Raw genomic sequence first — 9,830 nt, 5'->3', positions numbered from 1 at the left:
GCTTTGATCTCAAGGAACAGCCTTAACTGGGGCGGGACACCAAGAGAAAGTTAAGTGTATAGAACTACTGTATATTTTTCATTATTCCATTTAAACATAGTTAAACATCAAGAAAGCTCCTTAAACTTGCATTTTCAGCAAATAATTGCAGCAGAAATGTTCCCAAACAACACCTGAACCATTTATATGGAAGAAAACCATGTTGTTTTTATATTTTTTGTGTTGAAATAAGTGATTTCCATGTAAAGAAGAAAAGAAATTCAAGGACACACTTTGGTCATCATTTTTGTTTTTAATTGTTGGAACAACAAGGAAAATCATTACTATGCAATTGTCTTACAGAAAAAAACCCAGATTTTCCACATAGCATATTTTTAAAATATAGCACACAAAAGGAAATACATATCTCACAATATAAGGCAAATGATGGGGAATGGGGTGTTTTTCAATTGAGAGTTGGGATAAATAAAGACAACAGTACAGTATGTTTTAGTTTTTTGAAGAAATGTAAGGTTCTATGCATAAAAAAATGCATGGGTGAAAACATCTCACAAGAAAAGTACTGACTTTTTATTTAGAATATATATGCACTGCTGTGCAAAAGTCTAACATATCTTAGAAAAGAAGTTAAAATATATTAGCCATCTGTCATGAGCATCAGCAATTTACTCAAAGCATCTAATCATGTTTTCTATCATAACAACTGTTGACTGTTGTCTATTAGTAATATATATACTTACTATATATATATACTTAAGATATACTTGAGCAGCAAATTTGAAATACTGTAGTACTGTAGGTAATCCATGACATTTACTAATCATCTTAATTCACTTTTTGTAGGGTGCTGTTTATCATTAGCATCATTTCTTCCTTCACATTCATGAAACCGAGAGATTTCATCTTGACCTACAAAATACAAATCAACCAGGAATAATTATTAGCTGAAAACAAAATTACTGAATTTTCAGTAGAACATAGCCATAGGAGTCATTCTATATAGAGCTCAAATAACAGTGTAGAATCTACATATGCAACATGCTTAAGACTTGTATGTACAGTACAATGTATGTACTGTACAGTATATACAGTACATAATATACAGTGTGTACAGTATATAATGACGTTTTTTTTTATTTCACCACAAACAAAACATTTGGTCGTGCACATTTGGGGAGTCTTTTAGTTTTGTTATAGAAGCAAGATTTATTTGTCATTTTTATTTACAAAAGTGCTTCCCTGAAAAAGCATTTGTGGATTTGCTCTATTTTCCCTGAAGATTAGATTCACTCTGCCTATCTTTGGAATTATGTTCTTTGATCTTCGATCAGCATGACCTCCAAACAAGTGTGGCACCTATTGCTTCTTGTAAAACTAATACTCCATGGAAACAATTAAATTTGTATATTTAAGCAAAAAAAAAAAGAAGAATCAAGAATTCCCTTTTCAGGGAATGCATAACTCAAATCTCATTTGATTGAATAAAAACACATAAAACCTATTTGGTTTTTTTGATCCAGAGCAAAATTGACTAAATAGTGTGAAAACAGTTAAAAAGCACAAAAGTGCAAACTAGAGAAAATATTGTTTTGATTTTAAAATCAAGTTTTTACAAAAATGCTCCACATAAAGGTTGCTGTAAATTTAAAGCTAGAGATTGACATTCTTATCCAGGAGAAAAAAAATCTGTATCTGAAGTTCAGTTTGATAGCATTTTTTAAATTAAGCACAAATGTAATGTATCACTTAATATTAACAGTTTAATTTGTATTGTTTATTATTAAAAATACATCTATCCATTTTCTAGCCACTTCATCCAATTCATGGTTGCAGGGGCAAACATCCTGGCAAGCTAAGGGGACAAGGTGGCATAAACTCTGTATAGGACAACAGTCCATCTCAGAAAAAAAATACATTGAAAACAAAAGGCAATTGAAAATAAAAATACCAAAAACCCTTTCGTATACCAGTATTGTATAAAAAATAGAAGGTAAAATTTACTAAACAACCTTTCAGTGAATACAATAATAGAACTAGACATGTCAGTGAATAATAGCTGTTAATACTGTTTGCATAAAATTCCTGCTGGATGACTGCTGGATATAAAGACATCATTCACATTCTCTTTGATATGGTTTGAGCACTAATATGCATAAAAGATGGAATTTTATATTTACAGAAGTGAAATCAAGTGATTAATATGGTGAAAGCTGACAGAGCTAAAATAATGAAAATCAAGATCATGTAAGAAAAGTTATAAAGATGAAAATCTTAGTCTTTATGAAGGGACAATTGATTTGTTCACAGAAATCAGGTTGTGAATATGATACACTAGATTAAATTATCAGAGGTTAAGTTATTGATTATGTTTTATTTAAACAACTTGGTGTGATCGGGTTTAATTTTTTATTGGCTCTTTGTGCTGTAAAGTTATGCGAATTATTCATGGGTGATCTTAAAGATATGCTTCCACGATATAATATTGTGACTGACGAAACAGGTACTGTACTTCAGTCAATCAAGATCCTGCTGTATGTTCCTTTGTACTTCTTACCATATTGAAGATTTTGGTTTTGGATGATTCTTGAAGCTGCAAATACAGTACTGTATGTTTATCTCTGCTGAAGCACTGATGAAAGGCTTACAGTGCAAAGGAGATCATGTCATTCACTTTAGCCTTCTCTCCTCTGTGTTCTGTAGGCAAATGAAGAAGGAGAGAGCTTTGGATCAGAAAAGCTAAGCACTTGCAAGAGTCAAGACTGGAGTCCAGTATCAATGATGTTGTAGGATCCTTACTGCAGGTCACTTTGTAATAATTCCTGACATGGTTTCTAGGTATATATACTGTATATAAAAGAATCAACATGTCAAAAGCTACACAAGAAAACTGTAAAGTAGCTGATATGTTAGTAATAAGATTAAAAAAAAAACATGTTCAGAAAACCTTTGAATTGTTGAGAATCCACTTTGTTGTTTAAAGATTTTTCTTTAATGTCTAGTATACAGTAGGTTTAACGGTCTGCTTTGCTTTGTAGGGAGAAAAAAGATTTCACAGTTTCCATTCCTGGGACATTTTGGGATAGGATTTTTATATTGTATTAGTGCAAACCTTTCACAAGGACTTCAATAAAAGGCTGTCATTTATGTGCAGCTATAAAATTCATATGATTTTATAATACTGAGAAATAAACTGAAATGAAGTCTCATAGCTTTATTTTTCTTTTCAATTACCAGGACAGTAGCCCACAGCTATTAACATTTGCTTTTTTAATTATAACTATTGTAAGCAAGAAGAAATATAAAATAAAATGTGTCTAATAAACCTACAAATTAATTAGCAGCTACCAGGCATTAAATAACATGCTGATGAAACCAGGGTAAAATAAAGCAAGAAGGCAATCTTCAAGAAAAACGCAAGAAAAAAATACAATACTGTACATTGTTCCATCTTCCATAACTTTTCCCTGCCTTACCTTATTATGCTGAATGTAGGAAAAAAAAGGAAATTCATCAAACTCCTTTGATTGGGTGTTCAAGTACCACGATGCCATCAAAGGTGAAGTTGTTCAGCAACATACGTTGATAGAATTTGTTAAGTGAAGAGATATTTGTTGTGCACTGACATCAAAGACATGAGCAGACCTTCATGTTTAGTAAGCAGTTCAAAAATGGTTTTGCAGTAGATAAAACAAAATTGTACAATAGCATCCGAATATCCCTGCCCCGCACTTGACAAAACATGATTGGATAGATATGAGACACACTTAGGAGTCATATTATTAGTAGCCAATGCTAAATTAGTAGTAGATGCTAAGTCTCTCCACCCCAAGACTCTTCAGACACCAAAAAATATTCTTGGAAAAAGATTAATTAATATCATATCACACACTTTTTCCTTTAATAATGCTATTCTATTTGGTCTACACTGATGTGAAATGGTGCCACACCTGGTCTAACTTCAGATAATTACCAAAGCAAGCTACAGTTTATAACAATTCATTATTCCCCCCAGTGCGATCTAACAAATTTCAAGTACTTAGCCATATACTGTATGATTAATTTGTTCACCGTCATCACTATCCAACAATGTGTGGTGCGTTACTTAAGCAGTCTGGAGAAGTTACGACTTCCTTAAATGATGATCCCTCATTCATACACTTCACAAAAAATAACAACAATCAAATAAAAGATTTACAAGATTTAGCAGAAGATCGGCATAAGGAGACAAAACAGTTAGGATCCCCATGCAGTGTAGTGTAGATTGGGTGAGTGAAGAATGCATTAAGACGAAGGCAAGGAGAGAGGAACTTATTATACTATTTATACAGTAGCTTTTTGGGAAGTGATGTCATGGAGGAGTAACAGAGATGAAGAAGAATTTACAGTAGTTGCCAACATCCATCCTGAGCAATTGTTAAAAACTCCACTGTCATTGCCAGAAATGTATGTTCACCTCAATTTCCAGACTAGATCTAAATTGTGAAGATTGACTGTTATATGTCAATATTTTTATTCTTAATAGATTACCATACCATAGATTGAATTGGGATTCACCTTTAGATGAGAGCACGCTATTGGCTCAGAAATTCTGGGAGCAGGGCTAAAATGTTTTAGACACCATTTTCTCAGTACCTAGAGGTATAGTGACCTCAGTGGTTCTTTCTTTCTGGGTGTCTGTAAGGTTTTCTTGACATGAATGAGGATCATGCCTCTTCTACAATCTGTACTTTCTTCCTTTTCCCTAATACTCTATTACTTTGCTCTGTATGCCTAAATAATGTTTATTGCAAAACATATTTTCAACAGATTTGTATCTCGATACATTGGCATACTCATCTCTTTGATAAGAGTTCAATTAAAAATTTAAATGATGGGAGAGTCCCCATGTCCAAAGATCTCCTCAGTAACAGCAGAAAAAAGTCACATCATTGAGTATAGAGCAAATTGCACAGCTGCTTTAAAGATTCAGAAGGGAACCACAAATTCTAGCAGCTAAATGAAAAACAAGACCATGTCTTTATTACAGAAAACAGAAAATAAATTAGTGACAACCTCTTTGGAATCTTGTGAGCAAATAATGAGAAAATAGAATTTGCAGCACAATTGAGCTGTGACTTCATTGTCTCCTATTTAAACACATGTTTTCAAAAAGGGATAGGTAGATTTTTCATTTTTACCAAGTAGCTTCTACTTGTGACATCTTCAAAAGAAAGAACAATTTATTTATAATTTCCTTAGAAATGTGCTGGATTAGCAAAATTACAGTTCTACACTATGAACAAAAGTAAATGCACAATTTACCACAACAATGGGTAGCAAAAGAAAGTTTTTTTTTAAGCTCAGTGAACTTCAGCTCTTTTCAGTGTATAATCTGTAGCTAAATTTAAAATCTAAAGGAAATACTGAAATATTGAAAAACCGCAAATTGCTGAAACAGGAAAAAAACTCAATCAAGACTGCGGGGAGGGTTGGAATGAGTACTGATTAAAACCTCCTCATGCCAAAAAGGTTGATCTTTAAATAACTGGCAAAAAAAGCTTAATTTTTTACACAAGCATTTAAACCAACAAGAATTTATGAAAAAAAAAACATTGATTTATTCATTTTGCATATGACACAAAAAGGCTAGAAACTCAAATTCAAATTCAAAATGTATCTGTACTTAGAATAAAAATATTCACATTCTTAACAACCATTACAGTTTTGTGATTGTGTATTTTGTGTACTAGGCTCACTCTAGGTTTTGGTTCTGTTCTTGTTCTAATGCTCTTCAAACATTGTTTATGCTCAGCATGGCTGTCTACCAAATATCTTTCCTAACTGTGGCTTGGATGGCACCCATGCCCACATATTGTGACAGCAGGCTGTCTCTGAAAATCTCATGAAGCTTTATTGTATAGTTGTGCCCATATCCAAAACAGGCAATGCAGTGCAAAGATGTCGTATTGAAGTGAGAAATCAAAATGTATGATGAAAACAAACTACCCTCCAGTTTAGACAAGTGTCACTTTCTCCATCTCCCACTGCTTCTGTCCAAAATAATCAAGATGGCTTCTATCTCTTTTTTTTCTACAATGTATTAGAATGTTTAGAATATTCAAGTGGCTGGTGAACTACAGTGAGTGGTGTTTTTTTAGATTATCAATATAATTATGAGAACATTGTTTTATTAAAAGAATGATGAGTACAGACTTTTTTTCAGGGCAATTTAATTCTATTTCAGAATTATTACTTGCTTCAATATGTTGTTAAGAATGCCTATTTTTAAAATGGAATAATCACTTAAATTGAGCTGTTCAGTGGTTATGCCTGCATCAAGCAATGGTGTCTAAATGGAGCTCTTTAAATGTTAAATATTCAACAAAATCGTTCTGGGTTTTTTCTGGTGCACACCACAAAGGTCAGCCAGGACTTTTATTGTGTGTCTTTAAATGTTTTATTTATAGGAAAGAAATATCATTACAGGAACTCCACTGGGATCACAGGAAGGCTTTGCAAATATGAACTGCATCTAATTAACAAGCAACATTGCATCTAAAACCTGGAACAGGGCATGCAAACATTCCTCATAAATTTATGGTTTCATGATTGACTTCAAGACATTTTTATAGAAAATACTGTTGTTGTTTTATTTAAGAAGAATATTTTATTTTGTGGAACAATTATTTTCTTTGGCACATACAGTAGTTTTGTTCCCCTTCAAAACACAGAAGGTATAGTCGTGATTCAATCCTTTGTGGTACTTGTTTTATTAAAAAATGTGCAAGCATGAATCTGTGTATAATAGCTTACACTATTCATGCAACGATTGCACATGTCTGTGATATAAAACAGTGAACAGTCTATTCACAGAGCTGAGGGCCTAAGTAAAGATTATGTTGGTTTGCCTACAGATAAGATTTTATGAATGTCAAAATGTCCATTTTAAATTTCCCTTTTAATATAATACATACAGCTGAAATAAGAGAAAATGGAAAAAAAGTAATAATATTATATAAGGTAAATTTTTAAAGTAACAAGGATAGCATTATGATAAACAGTGCTGCTGGCCAGTGCTGCTGAACCTATAGGGAATTTCATTTGGAGGAGACTGACACTGCAGTTATAGAAGTGCTTTAAAGATAAAAGAAACATTTCCTGGTGAAAAACAAATGTTGTACTTAGCAAAACCCATCATGTCTATTTTATTGACTCTACAAAAAAAAATCCAAAGTGTATTTTGTTTATAAAAAAGCACAGTTGTCTTGTTCATACTGTATATAGTTCTCAGTTTTAACAAAACATCATTCCCCTTCTATTTACACTCCACTCAGAATTGCACAAGTAGATTTCTAGTTACTAGATACCTCGACGCGATCTCTACAGCATAAATAGCTCATATCTTGCCTTAATCAATGCATTAAGTGAATGAGAGATACCTGTCAATTATTTCAGAGGTTTAGACTACAAATCAACCATGAATAAACAACAATCTGTTCCACTGGTGTTCTTGAATTTTAAACATCAAATCAATTCCATTACAGTTTACCAACTCCAATAAAACTTTGAACACTCACTCTAATGAAGTACAATCCATTTGGCTATCCAGGCCAGTGCCTGGATTCCATGTTTAATAAAAATGTCTATATGATTAATGTGATTTTTTTCAAATAATTATATAGCTTTGAAATACAAACAGCAATCACCACCACAGCTACTGTGTAATAGCAGTAAAATGTTATCACAAAATAATAGTTATGTTTTTAGCCTTTGTTTTTTCTTCCCATGTTTGTGTTTTTATTATTCCATCATTTAATACATTAGTGCATCTAGCTTGAAGAAGGTGTGATGCTGTCATAATAGTTTTGTTTTGTACTGATATTGATGTTTAAACAGCTTTCCTTCTGCACAGAATTCTGTTTCCTTTTTCTATTTTTCTTCCACTGAAATCACTTGTGTAAAGAAAGATTCAGCTCAATGTCTTGAGGCACTGCCCTTGCTCTATTGATCCAACCATACAGAAGTCTAGCCTGTAACATTTTCAGCCGTTTTCTAAGGAATGATGAAATACTGCAGACATTCCCTTGATATCATGCCCTTACATGTAACAGATTGCTTAATAAACTTTTCATCAATTAAAAGAGTGTTTTTTAACCAGGTAAGCATGGTTTCATCAGCTATCCATGTATGTTTGAAACCCATAGTTTTAACAAATTCAAAACTGTTCTTTAAATATTACAATTTTTCCTCAAAGACTGGAGCATTATTATTTTCTTCAAGATCCCACTCTTCTGAAGGGAAGGAACACCACATACAGAACACAAGAAAAAAGTGTTATACTTAATTGCAGGTCAGTTAGAAAATGATGTGTCAGCTGCCATGGTTGCTAATTAATTCAGTTATAAAATGCAACTTGTAACACCCTCCATCTGTTCATATTTAACCTATGTGAACATGCAGTGGTTATTTGTCATGGTCTCATTATGGCAAAATAGTTATGTGTAAATATGATTTTTTATGTAATACAAAAAGCACATGATCTTGCCTTAATGTAAAACGTCCAATATATAAATCTTCTGATGTCATTGCAATATTAACTATTAAACAATCATCCAATTGTAAGTTACGATCTCTTCTTCAACACCAAGTCCAAAACACTCCTAAGAGTTAATTCATTTGTTTTCCAGGTGATATTGTAATGTACTGTAATCTTGAATAGAATATTTAAACACAAATTGTAGAAAGTACTGTTTATATTGTTGTCTGATTAGAATTCTCTCATTCTTTCTATTGCCCTTGTGATTTTTAAAAAATTAATTGAAACACTAATCTTCACACACTGAACAATCTGTTTTCAGCATTTGGCCATTCATTCAGTATTCATTTTTCAAAAGAGGAAAGCAGTAGATTGTAATATGACATTATTGAGCCTTGAAATCTACACTTAAAAAGGTTGTTATCTACTGTACTGTAGGTCAGCAGTGTTCAGTCCAGAAACTCTGAAAGTAAAATGTCCTTCTGTAGTCCACAGTCTACAGAACTACAGAACAGTCAATAATGTTATTCCCATGGATCTCCAGACAGGATTGTTGTACCTTATTGTTGGAAATAAATGTAAAGATTGGCAGGGCAGCATACTTTAAGCAATGTTGAAAATTATCAACATGCTCATGTGGTAACCAAATCTCCGGTGAAGCATATTGAATCCAAATTACACTTTCCCTCATTCTTCATCAAAATTAAGTACAGGTATATAATCAATCATAGCTGACAATATGCCTGGTGTTTTTTATTTATAATCTTGAGTGAATTTATGAGTGCTTTCTTGTGCTTTTGTTTTTCTCTTGGTGGATATTTAAATACAAGTTCCTGGAAAAAAAAAATCACTGGAGCAGAAACAGGTTTTTGCTCAAGACGTCTGTAGCCTGCTATGGGAATGCTCTGCATAAGTTTGCAAGCAATCAGGACCCAGTCCAAATGTTTGCTTCAGGCTGTTTAAATACCGTAAAGATAAAGTTGCAGCAAAATCATCACATGCAGCAGCAATGGTTCCAGTCTTGTAACATAACATATACAGACAAGACTGCAATGCATCTGTACGAAGATAAAACCGTTTCAAAGACACTAACAATCATTTGCTTCTTTATCTATTGGCTCACAATGTACTAACTTGTTCGTGTACATCATCAAAAAGTAATCAGCTCATTAAGATCAACCCACTGCTCTATTCACAGGCATTTCTATAAGGTGGCAGAGTGACTTATTGTTTGATTTTAAAATGTTTAGACAAGGATGAGATCCTGAACATTTTAGCCCATCTTCAAAGATAAAGAATCACAAAACAGAATGGA

The 9,830-nt window shown here is 32.8% G+C and overlaps 1 long non-coding RNA gene across 1 annotated transcript; it reads right to left on the bottom strand.

Moving 5' to 3' along the window:
- Positions 1 to 272: 272 nt before the first annotated feature.
- Positions 273 to 9,566, bottom strand: LOC148651953 (uncharacterized). Its single transcript, XR_015925202.1, has 2 exons — positions 2,555 to 9,566; positions 273 to 909 (listed from the first exon to the last, which is right to left on the bottom strand). It is a non-coding gene; the product is annotated as an uncharacterized LOC148651953 (long non-coding RNA).
- Positions 9,567 to 9,830: the final 264 nt, after the last annotated feature.

Source organism: Lepisosteus platostomus, chromosome 11, assembly GCF_059453375.1.
Source record: "Lepisosteus platostomus isolate fLepPlt1 chromosome 11, fLepPlt1.hap1, whole genome shotgun sequence".
Taxonomy (NCBI): Eukaryota; Metazoa; Chordata; class Actinopteri; order Semionotiformes; family Lepisosteidae; genus Lepisosteus; species Lepisosteus platostomus.
Note: the sequence above shows the minus strand (reverse complement) of the source record. Positions and strands in the feature narration are given on the sequence as shown.